General features: G+C 43.6%; 1 protein-coding gene across 1 annotated transcript in view; it reads right to left on the reverse strand.

Moving 5' to 3' along the window:
• Positions 1–17,243, reverse strand: part of LOC308294503 (UPF0606 protein KIAA1549L-like) — a gene marked incomplete at both ends in the record, with an annotated part of 143,320 nt that overhangs the window by 115,983 nt on the left and 10,094 nt on the right. The gene's annotated exons all lie outside the window — the stretch shown is intronic.

Here is a 17,243-nt window from a genome sequence, read left to right on the forward strand (position 1 = left end):
TGTGACGCCCCTGGGCCTACAGTAATACATCATGAGGTGAAGGATAGAGAGCCAAGCAGGCATAAATCCTTCTCACTTCCAGTCAACCTTAAAGAAGCAGGGCTGATTAAATTTTCATTCTCTCTCTCTCTCTCCTCTCTCTCTCTCTCTCTCTCTCTCTCTCTCTCTCTCTCTCTGATGTTATGTTAGAAATCCCTGCTGCCAGGTCTGCTGCTCAGTCATGTCTGTGCAGCTGTCAACATAACCTGCTAATATGTTTGGATTCGTATCTTGCCAAAATAAAACACCCTGTACTTTTCATTTCATCAACTGAGGCTTTTTTATTAGCAGTGCTAACTCTGGGTTTCCTGCAGGAAAAAAGCTTGGCCAGGTGGTAGGCTGGGGGGGGGGGGGACATTTTATTAATTAGATGTAATTAATTCCCTTAATTTTGATTAGTTCTTATTTTTGCCCTCAACATATGAGGAGAAGTTGCTTAAACAAACACAAACGCAAAAGTATAATTTGTTTTGCACGTTTTGCATAATTTTCAACAGACTCTTGGCCGGGTGCTACAGATTTTAGGCTGGGCGGCCTGGCCAATAAAGCGCTGCAGGAAACCCTGTAACCGCTCCTACGTCTGGCTTTGTGTGTATGTTTGTATGTACCGTATGTATGTATGAGCACTCCATCTATGGGAACTCCTTGTATGGAGATACTGTAACTAACGTCACAGACAGAACGGCCCATCCAAGGAGATATGCACGTGTTTGATACCACATCTTTTTTTTACAGAGTGGCTCTGCAGGATCCCCACATCCACGTGATTCTTCTTTTTGTGTAAGTTGTGGAACAACTTGAAACCAGATATTCCAGAATCTCTTTGCTAAGAAAAATAAGAATTTTGATGAAGATGATGACACAATTAACCCCCGAGCACACCGTCTAAAATTGGTCTAAACACTGGTCTAAAATGAACGTTTTTTAGACGTCTAAACTTGACTAGACGTTGATTAAATGTCTAATAGAGGTCTAAAAACGTTTCTAGAACGGTGTTAGAACAGTGCTAGACGTTATATCTTTGCCACAATAGCAGCGGAGCTCGAAGAAGTCTGTCCATCATCATTCACCACCATACAACACATTTGTAAATGACTCCATAATAACAGCAAAGAATCTAATTTGGCATTAATATTAAATCATAAATAAACAATAATAATGTGCGTGTGTGCAAGCGTGTGTGTGTGCGTGCGTACGTGCGAAGGGTACAGAGTCTACAGACATATCTTAGCTTCTCTCTCTCATTCCTTCAGAACAGAAATTCTTACATCGGCACATCGTTGTTGTCGGGTGGAAACCTTGTATGTCCAACACTGTTTGTTTTGTATTTATCGTTTAAAAAATTATTTAAACAATTGAAAACAGCCAATCTACAAGCACACACAAACTGTCTTGTGCGACAGTCTTATACAGAATGATGAAGCGGGGCTTTGATTTACAAAAGCACATACTATTTTAAAACCTGGAGGTTTCTGCCCGACAGTGACGACATGCAGTAATTCAACCGCACCACCTTGCCTGCATTCGATGACGTTGTTGTGTGTGCTGTTAACACACACACGCACACACACACACACACACACACACACACACACACACACACACACACACACACACACACACGCACGCACGCACGACGCACACACTTCATGGCCACATTACATGACACTAAATGGGCTGTGTATCCTTTTGCACACATGAACAGACTTTTAACAGGAGAAGTGCTCACATGTGCAGACACTTTGCACATCAAAGGGCTTTTCGCACGTGACTGTTGAAAATAATTAACCTTACGTACACATTACAGTAGGCTATGTGATCAAACCGGAGAGGATATACATGCATCCTCTTACAATTCCCCAACGACGGGAGAAAGTAAGAGCTGTGGCTAATTGGGATTATAAAATCAAATTACGGAAAAGAGATTCTGCCTACCCACATGATTTGTAAGAGGGCCTGCCATGCATAATGTATTTAATATACAAGCTAGGGAAATATTTAAAATGTAGCTCTACGTCATGAGTTGTGTGTGTGCGTGTGTGTGTGTGCGCACGCTTCTCTCTCTTTCTCTCTAACATACACTCACCAGAAATGCATTATTAATTTCACAGCAGAGAGAATATGTTGCTCTAATGAAGTTGACTGCAGCGGTGTGCGTGTGTGTGCGCGTGCATGTGAAAGACAGACAGACAGACAGACAGACAGACCGGCCGACAGAGACTAGAGAGAGAATGTTGAGGTGCTCTCTAAGAAATATTTGGCTTGGAAAGGCAGACAGTCCAATTAGCTGGGTTCATAGCACAATGTCAACTCGGAGCCTTATGGAACGTTCCCCCAATAATTACTGTCCAAAATGTGTCCAAATGCTTCCTAGTAGAACTGAAGAATCAAACACCTGGGATTCCGATTCTGCCTGGTTTAGACTGAGTTACTGCATGTACTTGTAGAGTGCTGCCCAGAGGTGTGTAATCTGTGTATGAAACAAAGAGAAGCTGTACTGTGTTACCACAGCTAAGGACACAATGTCAATGGTTCCATGTCACACAGTATGTAAAACATGGCCTGCTCATCTGCATTGACAGTAGGGATGGGGCGATATGATTTCATATCACGATTATTGTGACCAAATAAATCGCCGTTTACGATATTATCGCGATAATCAAAATATCCCCAACATCCATTATCCTGGGGCGGGACATTTGCTAAAAAAAATTGCCGATGTACAAGCTCACAACGCGTCGCGTTTGGCAAAGACATTTGGTAGAGAGTGAAAAAAAGACTAACTGTATCAAGTACGTATATTATAAGTACGTTTTACCATAGAGGGTTTAAAATGGTACCGGATATGCAGCTAAAAGGTGAAGTGCATGATGGAGCACGATATCACGATAAATTAAATCTCCACGATACGATTTTATCACAATAAACGATAATATTGCGTATCGTCATAATTGACAGAGTCTGTAATTGGCTTTTTATTCATTTAATAATCTCCCATGGCGACAACAACAGTCTGGTTAGGAAGCAGGGTTTTTGAAAACTAGCAAAACCTTCTGATTTTGACAATTAAAACCCCACACTTCGTTTTGCAACAGTCATCTTTGTGCTCTATCTAATCCCATAAGTGGGAAAGAATAACCACATTTGATGTCATCCTTTTCCCTTCAGTCCAATATACAGTATTGCAAATCATGTGATATTTGTCCCTGCAATCAGTCTTTGCTACTCATGCAGGCAGTATAACCCATCCCCGCTGTGGCTTGAAAGCGCTTTGTTGAACATGAAAAAGCAGTCTTCCATCATCACTTCTTTTCAGTATTCCTTCTTTGTGTAAAGAACTCCAGCGGTGCATAATCGACCTCCGAGAAGTACTGTGCGCAGGGGCGTCACACCAAATTCTGGGCCCTGGGTACAAGGATTCACTGCGGGGCCGGGCCCCCCATGAATGTTAACTATTGAAAAATAGCAGATATACAAGCTCACAGCGCGGCACTCAGAGCTTGTAGATCTGCTATTTTTGAAAAGTCGTGAAAATGTGTGCAAGAAACCTATGTCAAGGACCCCCAAGATGATATGTATTTGGCCACGGACCCCGATCTCAAAATATTTAGTTCCAGGGACCCCCCAGAAGCAAAATTTGAGTTAGAAATGTTTGCTTAAAAAATACATATATTCAAAGATTTTCACACATTTTCACAACTTTTCAAAAATAGCAGATCTACAAGCTCGCAGCGTGGCACTCGGTGCCGCGCTGTGAGCTTGTATATCTGCTATGTTTCAATAGATAAAGTTATTAGGGCCCCTCCACCTTGGGCCCCAGTAACTCAGTCCCACTTTCCTACCCCTTGTGACGCCCCTGACTGTGCGAGGCACAGCCAAGCAGAGAAGTGTAAAACAAGTCATTGCTCTTATGATGCTGAAATTGCACCCAGTGATGATGCAGTACTCAGGACCTCTGGGATCACATGCAGTCTCTTTGGCCTTGGATCGATTCCCACCAAAACCCAGCCTGCCGCGCTGCACCGCCGCCTCCCATCATGCATTGCACCAACCCCCCAGAATACCTCGTAAGATGCAATATGATACTGTTAGGATGAGCAGCTGGTACAGAATTTGGTCTGTATTTGGTTAGCTGGCTTTTAATGAAACCTGTCAACCTATTTGGCCATGTCATATAGCCAAGAACTTATAGAAAACAAAAACAAAACCAAAACAAACAATAAACTCCAAAATATTACACTTTTCAAAAGTAGCATTTTTGAAAAAAAGAAATAGCAGCCCTGTATTACTACAGTATACAGTATATAGTCGTTGTCGGGTGAAAACCTTGTATGTCCAAAACCGTTGCATTTAGTAGTGAAAACAGCCGATCTACAAGCACACACCGCCTCGCACCGCGAGGCGTTGTGTGCTTGTAGATCAGCTGTTTTCACTACTTTTGTGCGACGGCCTTGTATGATGATGCAGCCTATACTTTGCGAAAGAACTTACACATTTGAAACTTGGAGATACGAGGTTTCCACCCGACAACAACGATATGTCAGCCCTATAAACTCGTCAAGTAAACCTTATTAAACAAATTAGCGAGGCAGATAAAGTGCATATTACAGGTGAATCGTTCACTTGCGGATACAAGCACCAAAATTGGCACACATACTCCTTAGGCATTGCTCTTTTCAGAAAACCATCTGGCCAAAATAAAAATCAAGATGGCGGCCAATTTTCATGATGGCCGCCATTGAATATACAGTAATCTTGCATTCCGCAATAAAATCCCATAGACTTGTCCTATTTGAATGATTTTGGTGTCAAATCATACATTTATCACTATGTAGAATCCAAATTTGGACCCATGGACTTACTCAATGGCTTCCTTGTACCATATATCAGTCCCGGAATCCTAATATTCTGCTAAATTAGAGGTTTGTGTTATGTCTGACTCGGGTAAAATGGGTGGTAGTGTATATCTTAGTATTGCTAGAGGTTTATATTGTGTATGTGTGTGTGTGTGTGTGTGTGGGGGGGGGGGGGGGGGGGGTAATGTAGTAATGTAGTAACTCAACAGAGCGGATTTCAATGCACAGCGGCTGACGCGGCTAAAATGCATGGTAGATATAATAGCGCCGTGGGATCACTCTTTGTCTAGTCTCTATTCTTCGACCTTTTCGACTTGGGTAACCCTGCCAGGAGTACAAGACTCCTGCCGACATAGCTCTGGGGGTCATGGAGACACGCAAACTGCCTCACCACGATAAGGTGATGATCCCGTCGAGGCAGGAGGTAGTTTTTTTCTTTTTAAAAAAAAAGTTTTTTCTATCTTGGGCCTAGGCAGTATAGTACAATAGTATAGTAGGCCTAGACTACAACGCTTCTAAACCTCGCACCTCTAGCTGCACAGTGCCGTGCAGGTCAGACCAAAGCGGTAGCATTTGCATCGACTGCAGCATTCCAACTTGCATCCACACTTGGTCAGCTGCTGGCAACTCTCTGCAATGGGTGGGAGCTCAGTCCAATCAATCTGCCACAGATCTCCTTTCTTGGTCCAGCCCCAGTTGTCAGGAGTCTTCATTTCTGGTTGACATACTGTTGACTGACTCCAGATGCAGGCCGCTTGATAGGAAGCGCGCTTCACATGTTGCTTCAGTGCTGCTTGCGTTGGAGGAATGGCTTCATATGGCCTCTGCTTCCGAGCAAACAAGTCCAACCTCGCATCATTGACACCTTCAGCTGTGCTGGATCGGTCGTACATCATGACCACAAACTTCTCCAAGGTTTTCAGGTCTTCATCATCCACTACAGGTGGGTAATGGCTGAGTTTGCTGAAGACACCGGAAGCCTCATCACAAACATTCCAGGTTTGCCACGCAGACTTCTTCCCCTTTCCGCGGAATGCTGAAACAACATCGCAGCCAGTGAAGCCATGGAAGAAGAGCATCCCTTTGCTCTTTTCTGCAAGAGTGCAACACAGGTCATGAACAGGAATCCACTTTAAGTTCTGTCTTTGGCCAAAGGCAACCCACAACTGCTGCAGACTGAGCTCCTGAAGTGCCTGCAGAACACTGACTGCGATGACAACAACATCTGTGTCGTTGGCTTTGACCATGATGACCTTGCTGCCTGCTTCTGTGGCATGCCTGGCATGCACAAAGATCTGTGTGTCCGCTTCTTCGTGACTGCACCCCAGCCAGATTGATAGTGCTGTTGCTGTGAGCATCTTCTTCCTTGGTCACAATGACCTCATTTGGTGAGGCCACACATGCTATCTTATCAAGTACCCAAGTACAAGAGAACAGACATTGTGTTTGATGTTTACCGGCCATCTAGTCTGAAAGCTGAAACTAGATCGAAGCGTGGACGTGGGGTGAGACGCAGGGTGACAGGCTTGGGCAAAATTCCTTCAAAATGGCAAAACTTTATGAGAGAAAATGACAACAAAGCTGAGCTATTCAACTTTCTGGCTGATAAGATAGCATGTGTGGCCTCACCAAATGAGGTTATTGTGACCAAGGAAGAAGATGCTCTCAGCAACAGCACTATCAATCTGGCTGGCGTGGCACCATGCAGTCACGAAGAAGCGGACACGCGGATCTTTGTGCATGCCAGGCATGCCACAGAAGCAGGCAGCAAGGTCATCATGGTCAAAGCCAACGACACAGATGTTGTTGTCATCGCAGTCAGTGTTCTGCAGGCACTTCAGGAGCTCGGTCTGCAGCAGTTGTGGGTTGCCTTTGGCCAAAGACAGTACTTAAAGTGGATTCCTGTTCATGACCTGTGTTGCACTCTTGCAGAAAAGAGCAAAGGGATGCTCTTCTTCCATGCCTTCACTGGCTGCGATGTTGTTTCAGCATTCCGCGGAAAGGGGAAGAAGTCTGCGTGGCAAACCTGGAATGTTTGTGATGAGGCTTCCAGTGAAGTTTGTGGTCATGATGTACGACCGATCCAGCACAGCTGAAGGTGTCAATGATGCGAGGTTGGACTTGTTTGCTCGGAAGCAGAGGCCATACGAAGCCATTCCTCCAACGCAAGCAGTACTGAAGCAACATGTGAAGCGCGCTTCCTATCAAGCGGCCTGCATCTGGAGTCAGTCAACAGTATGTCAACCAGAAATGCAGACTCCTGACAACTGGGGCTGGACCAAGAAAGGAGATCTGTGGCAGATTTATTGGACTGAGCTCCCACCCATTGCAGAGAGTTGCCAGCAGCTGACCAAGTGTGGATGCAAGTTGGAATGCTGCAGTCGATGCAAATGCTACCGCTTTGGTCTGACCTGCACGGCACTGTGCAGCTGCAGGTGCGAGGTTTAGAAGTGTTGTAGTCTAGGCCTACTATACTATTGTACTATACTGCCTAGGCCCTAGATAGAAAAAACTAAAAAAGAAAAGACTAAAAAAGAACTACCTCCTGCCTCGAAGGGATCATCACCTTATCGTGGTGAGGCAGTTTGCGTGTCTCCATGACCCCCAGAGCTATGTCGGCAGGAGTCTTGTACTCCTGGCAGGGTTACCCAAGTCGAAAAGGTCGAAGAATAGAGACTAGACAAAGAGTGATCCCACGGCGCTATTATATCTACCATGCATTTTAGCCGCGTCAGCCCGCTGTGCATTGAAATCCACTCTGTTGAGTTACTACATTACTACATTACCCCCCCCCCCCCCCCCACACACACACACACACACATACACATACACACTATAAACCTCTTAACAATACTAAGATATACACTACCACCCATTTTACCCGAGTCAGACATAACACAAAACTCTAATTTAGCAGAATATTAGGATTCCGGGACTGATATATGGTACAAGGAAGCCAGTGAGTAAGTCCATGGGTCCGAATTTGGATTCTACATAGTGACAAATGTATGATTTGACACCAAGATCATTCAAATAGGACAGGTCTATGGTATTTTATTGCGGAATGCAAGATTACTGTATATTCAATGGCGGCCATCTTGAAAAATGGCCGCCATCTTGAAATTGTATTTGGCCAGATGGTTTTATGAAAAGAGCAATCCCTAAGGAGTATGTGTGCCAATTTTGGTGCTTGTATCCGCAGTGAACGATTATTTCTGTTATCTGCCCGGCTAAATCTCCATTTAGAGGCAGTAGACCAAACCATACCTGGGGCTGCACACACCCAATCTATGTGCAGACTGAGACCACTAACTGTGACTTCAGAAATGCTAATACTTGAATTTGCCACCACGATTGATTAGACTGTTTTGTAATTAAAGCTTCTGTGCTTCATTGACTGCACACACCGTACGTGAACAACACAGGCTGCTGTTTAGCCCAGCTGCAGGGTCTGCTGCTTGCTATGCATTTAAATCAAATTCCTTTATAACTTTGCACAATTGAGCCGGCTATTTCTTTCTGTGCTGTGCTGTGCTGTGCTGTGCTGTGCTTTGCTGTGCTGTGCTGTGCTGTGCGTGCGTGCAGCCCCAAGCCAAGGGCAAAACAGGGCAAAAGCAACATTTTGATAATATATGTAACGAACGACTCAAAGCAAACACAATTTTCTTTTATAGAGACAGCAAGTGATAATTTATTGATTTTGTGTTTCAAAATGGGCTATCTTCTGTCATCCTTTTTGAATGAGTAGCCTACAAAGAGCAACTTCTTGTAGACGCACGCTTACATTTTTAAACTGCTGTAGCATCAAAATGCCACAGCATCTCCAAACGTGCCATTTAGTGACAGAGCGCTGAAGCCTCATTACCTTGTGAATGGTCCTCCAGATCGCTGGAGTGTCAGTATGTTGTGATAATTAATGCATACAGCCTTAGCTGCAGATGCATGAGCAGGCTGGCATAATAAATGAACTGCTGGCCGACACACACAGCTCGTATGAACTCGGAACGAGCGTTTCTTTATTCACTTTACAATATGTATACGAGTGAAGCAAGTTTCATGACCAAAGATTGGTCAGAAACAGCACAGCACAGCGGCTGACAACACAATGAAATACGGTAGCAACAGGCGGCCATCAGAACACAATAGGTACAGTATACATCAGGGGTCTTCAACGTTTTCAGGCCAAGGACCCCTTAGTTTGAGAGAGAGATGAAGCAGGGACTCCCACAACCTTTTCAGAGATTCCATATAGTTACATCGTTTGACAGTACAATCATCATTGTATTTTGGATTCATGTCAATTTGTGTTTCAGATATTTAACCACTTGAGCCGTCATTACCTAATAAACTTGACCTTTCACTCTGTACTTAGTCTGTCCTTTTCCAACAAACCTCTTTGCCGATCTACAAGCTCACAAGCTTTACTTGTAGATCTGCTATTTTGGCTACAGTTCTCATAATATGAGAACTGGTATAAATGCTATTAATTACCTTTGAGTGGAAATTCTGTTCCTAATCCTCCTCCTCTGAGTCACGGACTGATCAACAATATTCTACTTGCTTCTGTAGCCTACAACTCTTTTCTTTTTCAATTGGAAAAACCAAAGAAATCAGATATTAGTTTCAGAGCCATGCTGTAGAAAACAACCGATAAAAGCCCTAAACGCTAAACACTAGGCAGAGAGAAGATTCTCATGCCTACTGCTAAAAGTAAACAGGAAACAGCTGTCCTCGCTCAAGCAACTGATCTGATTGGGCAATCAGTCAAGAGGGGCAATAGAGTGTCTTCTCAATCCGGTAGGCATTTCAAAATAAAAGTTTTATTTATTTATGTATTTTTTTCGGAGGGGTGGCGGTCCCCCTCCCCCTGGGCCAGGGGCATAGTTCCGCCGATTTAAATGATAGCAATACGGAACTAAAACTTCCTATGGTTGGCCGCTAGTTGCGCTGTTTTCCCCACCGGCTGATCGCAAAAAGAATTGTTCTCCATTGGAACCCATTCGTTTTCCCCTTTCATTTTACAATCTTAATTAACATTTTCATAAATACTTTATGGTTCCTATCGCTAGTAAAAAAAATGCCTTTCAATCACCATGATATGCATTTTGTGAAAATACGGTCCCATTTGTGTTAAAATTGATGATAAAGTCTCGGGGGCGTGGCCAACTAAGCTGATACCAGCCGGCTGTGTTCTTCGTGTGCTGTATTTCGGGAGGCTCCTACCACATTCTCCCAAGTATCCTTGCGGTTGCACGTGACCGTTGGCAGCCAATAGCATCCTCTGGTGCCTTTACTATGATGGCGACATCCATGGCCAAAATGTGTCATTTGCGCTGCATAGAAACCAATGGCTTCGCTTTGTCCATATATTTTTTACAGTCTATGCCCTGGGCCCTAATGTGACTGCAATGGCTGCTTTGCCTATAGCTCCGCATCTGCGGTACGCCACATCTCCAGTATTGACTTGGTTATGCTTAGTTCAGTGTGGTATCAAGTATCGGAAATAGCCGACCTCCAAGCTCACAACGCGTCGCAGCGCGACGCGTTGTGAGCTTGGAGGTCGGCTATTTTCGATATTTCCACCAATACAAAAGGCACTTTTAAAAATGACAGCCCCTGCCTTTCAAAACATTCTCTGCACGTCCCTGCAGCTGCTTATACCAGAGCTCACCGATTGGTTACGATGTCAGTCTGTGAACCTGTATGATCCAGTGCCTGGACACAGAGCAGCGGGTGGGTCAGGTACCGAGGCACGAGGCAGGCACAAGATGGGAGGAAAATGGATTCAAATAAAGCATAGTTGATTGGCAGCCAGGGGTTTTGCACCTGGGCTCCCCAAGCTCTAGACCCCAGACTGAAGCCCTGTGAGCCCATTCCAATAACACCTGAACAATACCTAAAAATGTCTTCTAAATCTTAACGGTTTTCTTTTTTTTCTTTTTTATCCCACAATTTTGTAACCCATTTTTTCACCCAGTGCTAATTGCCTATGTAGTCCTGGGCTCTGCTCTCCCTCTGCCGCGCCAAGGGAGACAACGGACTGACCTCATGCTTCCTTCTATGCATGAGGAGTCCAAGTTGCTTCTTTTCACCTGACAGTGGAGATTTCCCTGGTTTGGACGTAGCGCGTGGAAGGAACACGTTATTCCAACCAGTTCCTTTCCCCTCCATCAGGCGCCCCGGCTGGCCAGGGGGAGGCATTATTGAGACCAGGATTACGTGCATGTTTTTGTGAGGGTATCAACCCTAGGAGACACGGGGAGAACATGCAAACTCCACACAGAAAGGCCCTATCGCCAACCCCACCTAGGGTGTGGGCGCTGATGACGCAGAGGAGGAACACGCCGCCAGCGCCCACAGCGTCCCCCGGCGGGAATCGAACCCAGGACCTTCTAGCTGTGAGGCGAAGCACTAACCACTGCGCCACCGTGCCTCCATAAATCCTAAATCTTAACGGTTTTCTGAAAAACGTACTGTATTTATATCAGTGGTGCTCAAACGTTTTAATGTCAAGGACCCCTAGAAATATATGTATTTGACCGCGGGGATACTTTACTTTACTTTATTTGTTTATTTAGACGGGACAATGCATATTAATGAACACTACATAAAAGCAATGTAAATACACCGGAATTAGCAAGAATGCTAAATTTCATCCGTAGTCCTCACATGAAGACAAAACAACACATACCAACAAACAGTAACCCCACATTAAGAGAGGGCGTTTAAAAACATACATACAAATACTATTTCTCCTGTAACCAAAAAAAACAACAAAAACAACACATATTACCAACAGTACCCTACATTCGAAAATATATATTCAAAGATTTGCCAAAATGTTCAAGATTTTTCAAAAATAGCAGATCTACAAGCTCGCAGCGCGGCACTCGGTGCCGCGCTGTGAGCTTGTATATCTGCTATTTTTTAATAGTTAAAACATTAAATAATGGTTAAAGTGGTTGAAATCTAAGGCAACACTGAAGCGTTCCCGGTCTTAATGGGTTTTAATCTGCTCTTCCTGGCCTCTGAGTCACTTATACCTTTTCCAATTAATTGAGTGAGCGACAAAAATTCTAATCAACAAATTACTGATTATTTTTTTATAATCGATTAAATCGATTAGTTGCACTGCTAAACACAACAGACCAATGCCAGCACTCACTTTGGCAGAGACCTGTAATATTAGCAATCACATTTACATACATTTAGCATCAGCATTCAGCACTGCCAGCAAGGCCAGGCTGCCTACCCACTACCCAGGACTGTGTTTTGACCTGCTATAGGTCCACCATGAGGCCAGTTTAGCACTGGTAGTGGTACCCCATTCTCCTTGGCAAAATCTCCATATTTCGATGCCCTGCTGTTTTGAATCCCCAGTACTACGGTTAGGGTTAGGGTTAGGTTAACTTTTTCAGTGCCAGATGTTGTTATTTATTATTGGGTTTTGTGCCAGCAAAAGCACCTTACCTTTGCGATGTTATAGACAAAGATGTATTATTATTTTTTTCATTATTATTTTTTTATTTTCTCCTTAAAGAGGTGTACCGTGGCTCTACCAGCAGTAGAGGGCAGCCTCATGCAAGAATTAATGTGAAAATGGCCCCAGTAGGCTCCTGTTCGTCAAGGCAGCTCAGTCGCTACAGAGCAATAGATCCAGAGGAAATCACATGGAAGTGTTTTGTTACTCCATTGATGCTAACGTCCAGTGGGTTTTTGAGAGTACTTTTACGGGAGCTGTCTCAACGGTACACACCCGCGCGACCCCTCATCAGTTTACAGACATCAAACCAAGGTACAAAAGAACGAGCCAAAGAACGTACAATTGGCATCGCGCCGCCGGGAAAAATGGGGCGAACGGGAACGTTCAAAGCGTTGATAGAGTTAAGGTTAAGACTTATTCACCAGGTTAGCATTCACCTGAGTCGGCAGGTTAGCGTTCACCCGCGATGGCAGGTTAGCGTTCACCCGCGATGGCAGGTTAGCGTTCACCCGCGATTTGGACTACTGGCCACCTTCGGCAGGTTAGCATTCACCCGCGACGGCAGGTTAGCATTCACCCGCGACGGCAGGCTAGCGTTCACCGGTAATTCAGAGTACTGGCTGCTGGAAACAACTGCACATTGAAACATCTCTACGCGCCCATCCTCCTTGCACTACAGGGAGTGTGCGTGCAAAGTTGCACAGCAATCGAACACTGCATTTGTGATTTGTGGCATTTTGTGCAAACCGGCCCCTACCGCAAAGTTTGAAATCCAATTGTAGCCAATCAGAATATAATCTGTAAAATCCATATACGTACATACATCTTGATCACATGACTACAGAGATATGGTTTACCAATTTGCATGAGTTTAGGATATAGAAGAAGTAGTTGCAAAAAAGTGTTTTGCGCACGCAAACACTGTATTTTCACCATATTGTCATTGTCGGGCAGAAATCTATTTTGTGAGAGTATCAGACTATTCAAGCTACAGTATGTTCCCCAGCCAATTGCCATGTACAGAAGCTTAGGAATTCAGATTACTGGCATTAAATGGCTCTATACTGCACAAAATCAGCATAATTGATCATCTGTTTGATTGCTGAGGGTTGATGAATGATGATCAGCAAATGTTATATCAGCCACTAGGCTTTTTTCTATAATGCTTTCCATTGCTGTCCTTAGTGAGAATATGCTACTGTAGCCCTAGTCTCGCATAGCCAGACAATATCACTACGTGGATATTGGTCTGGTTCTTTGCAGTGTTATTAGTTTTTCCAAGGGCAGTTACAAAGAGATTCAAACTGACTCTATTGGTTAGACCTATAACCAATCAGAGTAGCGCAGAAGTTGATAAGCCCACCGTACATTTGTATACTGGGCCCTGGTTGGTTCCTCATGACCTAAGCCCCGTTTTCATAGAGCAAAACTTCTGGAAGTTTTTTCCAAAATTACGGCAATTTTGAAATTCACGCCATGTGAAAACGGCCACCTATTTTGTGTGCCGGAAGTTTTGGTGCCCCAAACGTGACGTGAAAATACCTAGTAATTTTCGCTGAAAGTACCGTGACAATACACATTTCCCTCCAGTGAAAACGCATGCCGCGAATTTGCCGTTTTTTTTACAACCAGGTGCATGAAAGGAGCCAGTTAACAGTTTAAAACATTGTATCTGGGATTGAAAACGACCTGAATGTAAAGGAATATATAGAAATAAAGCAGGTCTACAGCTTCACCTTGTATAGGGGATTAATTATTTAGGCTAGAATCGCATTGACAAACACAGCAGAAGTCTCTTTCTTTCTCTGGTCATCCATCGTTTATGGTGCCGCGTGAAGAAAAAAAAACACAGCTAATAATCTACAAGCCCACAAGTGCAACACGTTGCATCATGCAGCGATCCTTTCTGAACCTTATGTGTTTTTGCATGAAGAATATGTCTTGTAACTTGTTAAATCCATTTGAAGGGTTCAGGAACCGTTCAGGCCGGGTGAGAGAGAAAAAGAAAGACAGAAGCGAAGACTCAAAGCACCCGTTACGGCTGCTCAACAAGCAGTGAGACTGTATGGCGTGTTGCCATGCCTGCTACTTATAAGCGACTATGGGCTTGATTTCCGTAAAGTTGCTTATATATAATTTGATCGTTTCTGGTTGCGTTTTATTTGTTGTAAGCTTCTAGATCACTTTTCAAGTAGCTGATGCGGCGATGCGTTTAGTTTTAAAGTGCTCTTGTGGCCTAGATAATATCACTTTTTGGGCTTATTTTCGTACACCTGGTTGCTTATTTCTCTCGCAAAGTCTGGCAACACGGACTTATACCGTGACAATGGTTTTAGTGAAAACGATGTATTTTATGGCAATGCCTGCATTTTTGCTCATGTGAAAACACCCAAAAAACAAAACTCCCGGCAGGTTGAAAATTATTATGCTAATTATTTTGCAGGAAAAATTCCGGAACTATAGTGAAAACATGCCTTTATATAGGAAATATTTGAATAACTGAGCGGGGCCAGACCTGATCTGCAGAGGGCAATTCTTCTACTGTAGTAGAGCTGCCTTTTTTGGCATGGCACAGTCGTACCAGAGAGTATAAATGAAGCATTATGCTGCAGTGGCCTAGACTTCAGTCCAGAGGTGCCATTTTTGGTCTCTTTTCACTGTAAAAGACATGTCACTGGACTTATCTCATGTAAACACACATTACTATAACTATTAGACAGCACGCACGCACGCACGCACGCACGCACGCACGCACGCACGCACGCACGCACGCACGCACGCACGCACGCACGCACGCACACACACACACACACACACACACACACACACACACACACACACACACAGTGCCAAGCACAACCGTCTAACTTGTATCTCCATATTTAGTTGATCGGTATGTTAGGTACCGCACTGGGTACTCCGACAACAGTATTGCATATACGGGTTGGGGCCTTACTAGTATTTTATTTTGTGCAATTAATTAGCATTCATTCTAACTGTTTGTGTTGAATTATGATATACGGTATTTGAAATAATTGGCAACACATTTTTGGATCATTTATAGCTATGACACACACCCTGGTGTATAAAGACCTTAAACATGCCAAAATCCAACACTACATGCACCTAGTCCTATGCATGCACACGCACCTAACACTGACAGAGAGTCAAAGAGTGGCTGTGTTCATGTGCATGGTACACTACACACACAGGACACCAACACATTAAATGTGACAACATACCCCGGCATTGACATACACTAAACACAGAGAGGCAAGAGAGAGAGATGCACGCAGTTTTGAGGCAAGGAAGAGAGATGCACACAGTTTGACATTACTGTGTCAGACATCTCATCAACTCTGTCGGTTGGAAATGTCATGTCTTTTTTTTTTAAACACTTTATTTTCATTTTTGGCAAATAAATGTATCAAATAAACATACATGCTTGAAATCTCATATGTCTTAAACTGTTACTTTTTTATTTATTTTTACAACCATTGCTGCCCCATCTCTCCCCCCATTTCCTGTCAGTCTACTGTCCAATCAATAAAGGCATAAAAGCCCAAAAACATATCTAAAAAAAACAAAGAAAAAAAAAGAAAAGACATTTTCAAATTCAAAAGTAGCAGATCTAATCGAGCTCAAATCGAGCTTTCAGATCGGCTACTTTTAATACTTGTGTGTGACGCTGTAGTATGATCAAGTAGTGCATTAATTAACAATAAAACACACACAAGTTAAAATATGGAAAAAAGAGATTTCTGCCTGACACACAATATTATAATTGGGTTGTGGTTCTGGGTGGAGGTTTGTGCTCCACTGAGTTGTTCTTCTCTGTAAAGCACTTTGTGGACAATCTAATCAAATTTAGTACAAGGAAAGGTTTCTTGCACTAGCCTTTCTATCATTTTGCAGAGCTACAGTACACATGTGTACATACGTAGTCCCCCTGGGGCAGTATAGAGGCTAAGCAAAACAATGGATATACATAAAATGGATCAAAACGATGAATAGAATGGATCAAAACAATGGGTCTACAGAAGCCGATGGCAAAGGTTGAGTTGAGTTCACACAAAAAAATCACTATCTCTGTCTCAGAAGAACTTCAAGGTAACATCTCACCAAAAAGCCTGTTATTATACTTTAAGCACTCACAGTGTGATGTGCAGTGAGCTTCTAGGTCTGGTATTTTATGTTCAGTGCGCGACACTGGTGCACGACTAAATATAAATCACCATTAACACTGATTATCACGCGTTATAGACTTAACATGACACAGTGGCTTTTACTATCGCTGACTGACACGCACACACACGCGCACACGCACACGCACACACACGCACACACGCACACACACACACACACACACACACACACACACACACACACACGTAAAGTACTAGCTGCTGATCTGTTCCCATAGCAACAGAGCCCAATAGATCTCAGTTATTGACTGATGATGATAATCTCTGTGGACCTATTAAAGAAAACACCTACACTACACACGCACACGCACGCGCGCGCACACACACACACACACACACACACACACACACACACACACACACACACAGACACAGACACAGACACAGGCAAAAACAATCTCTGCCCTGCTTATCCTGTTGGAGATAAGCCTATACAAAATATATTATTGTACGTACGTACACTACACTTACAGAAAGTGTGCATGACCCTTATGCAAAACACACACACACACACACACACACACACACACACACACACACACACACACACACACACACACACACACACACACACACACACACACACACACACACACACACACACACACATCCGCCTCAAAGAATTGTTGGTATGAATTATGGAAACAGGACAAAGAAAAG

This window comes from Nannobrachium achirus, assembly GCF_963921795.1.
Source record: "Nannobrachium achirus genome assembly, chromosome: 11".
NCBI lineage: Eukaryota > Metazoa > Chordata > Actinopteri > Myctophiformes > Myctophidae > Nannobrachium > Nannobrachium achirus.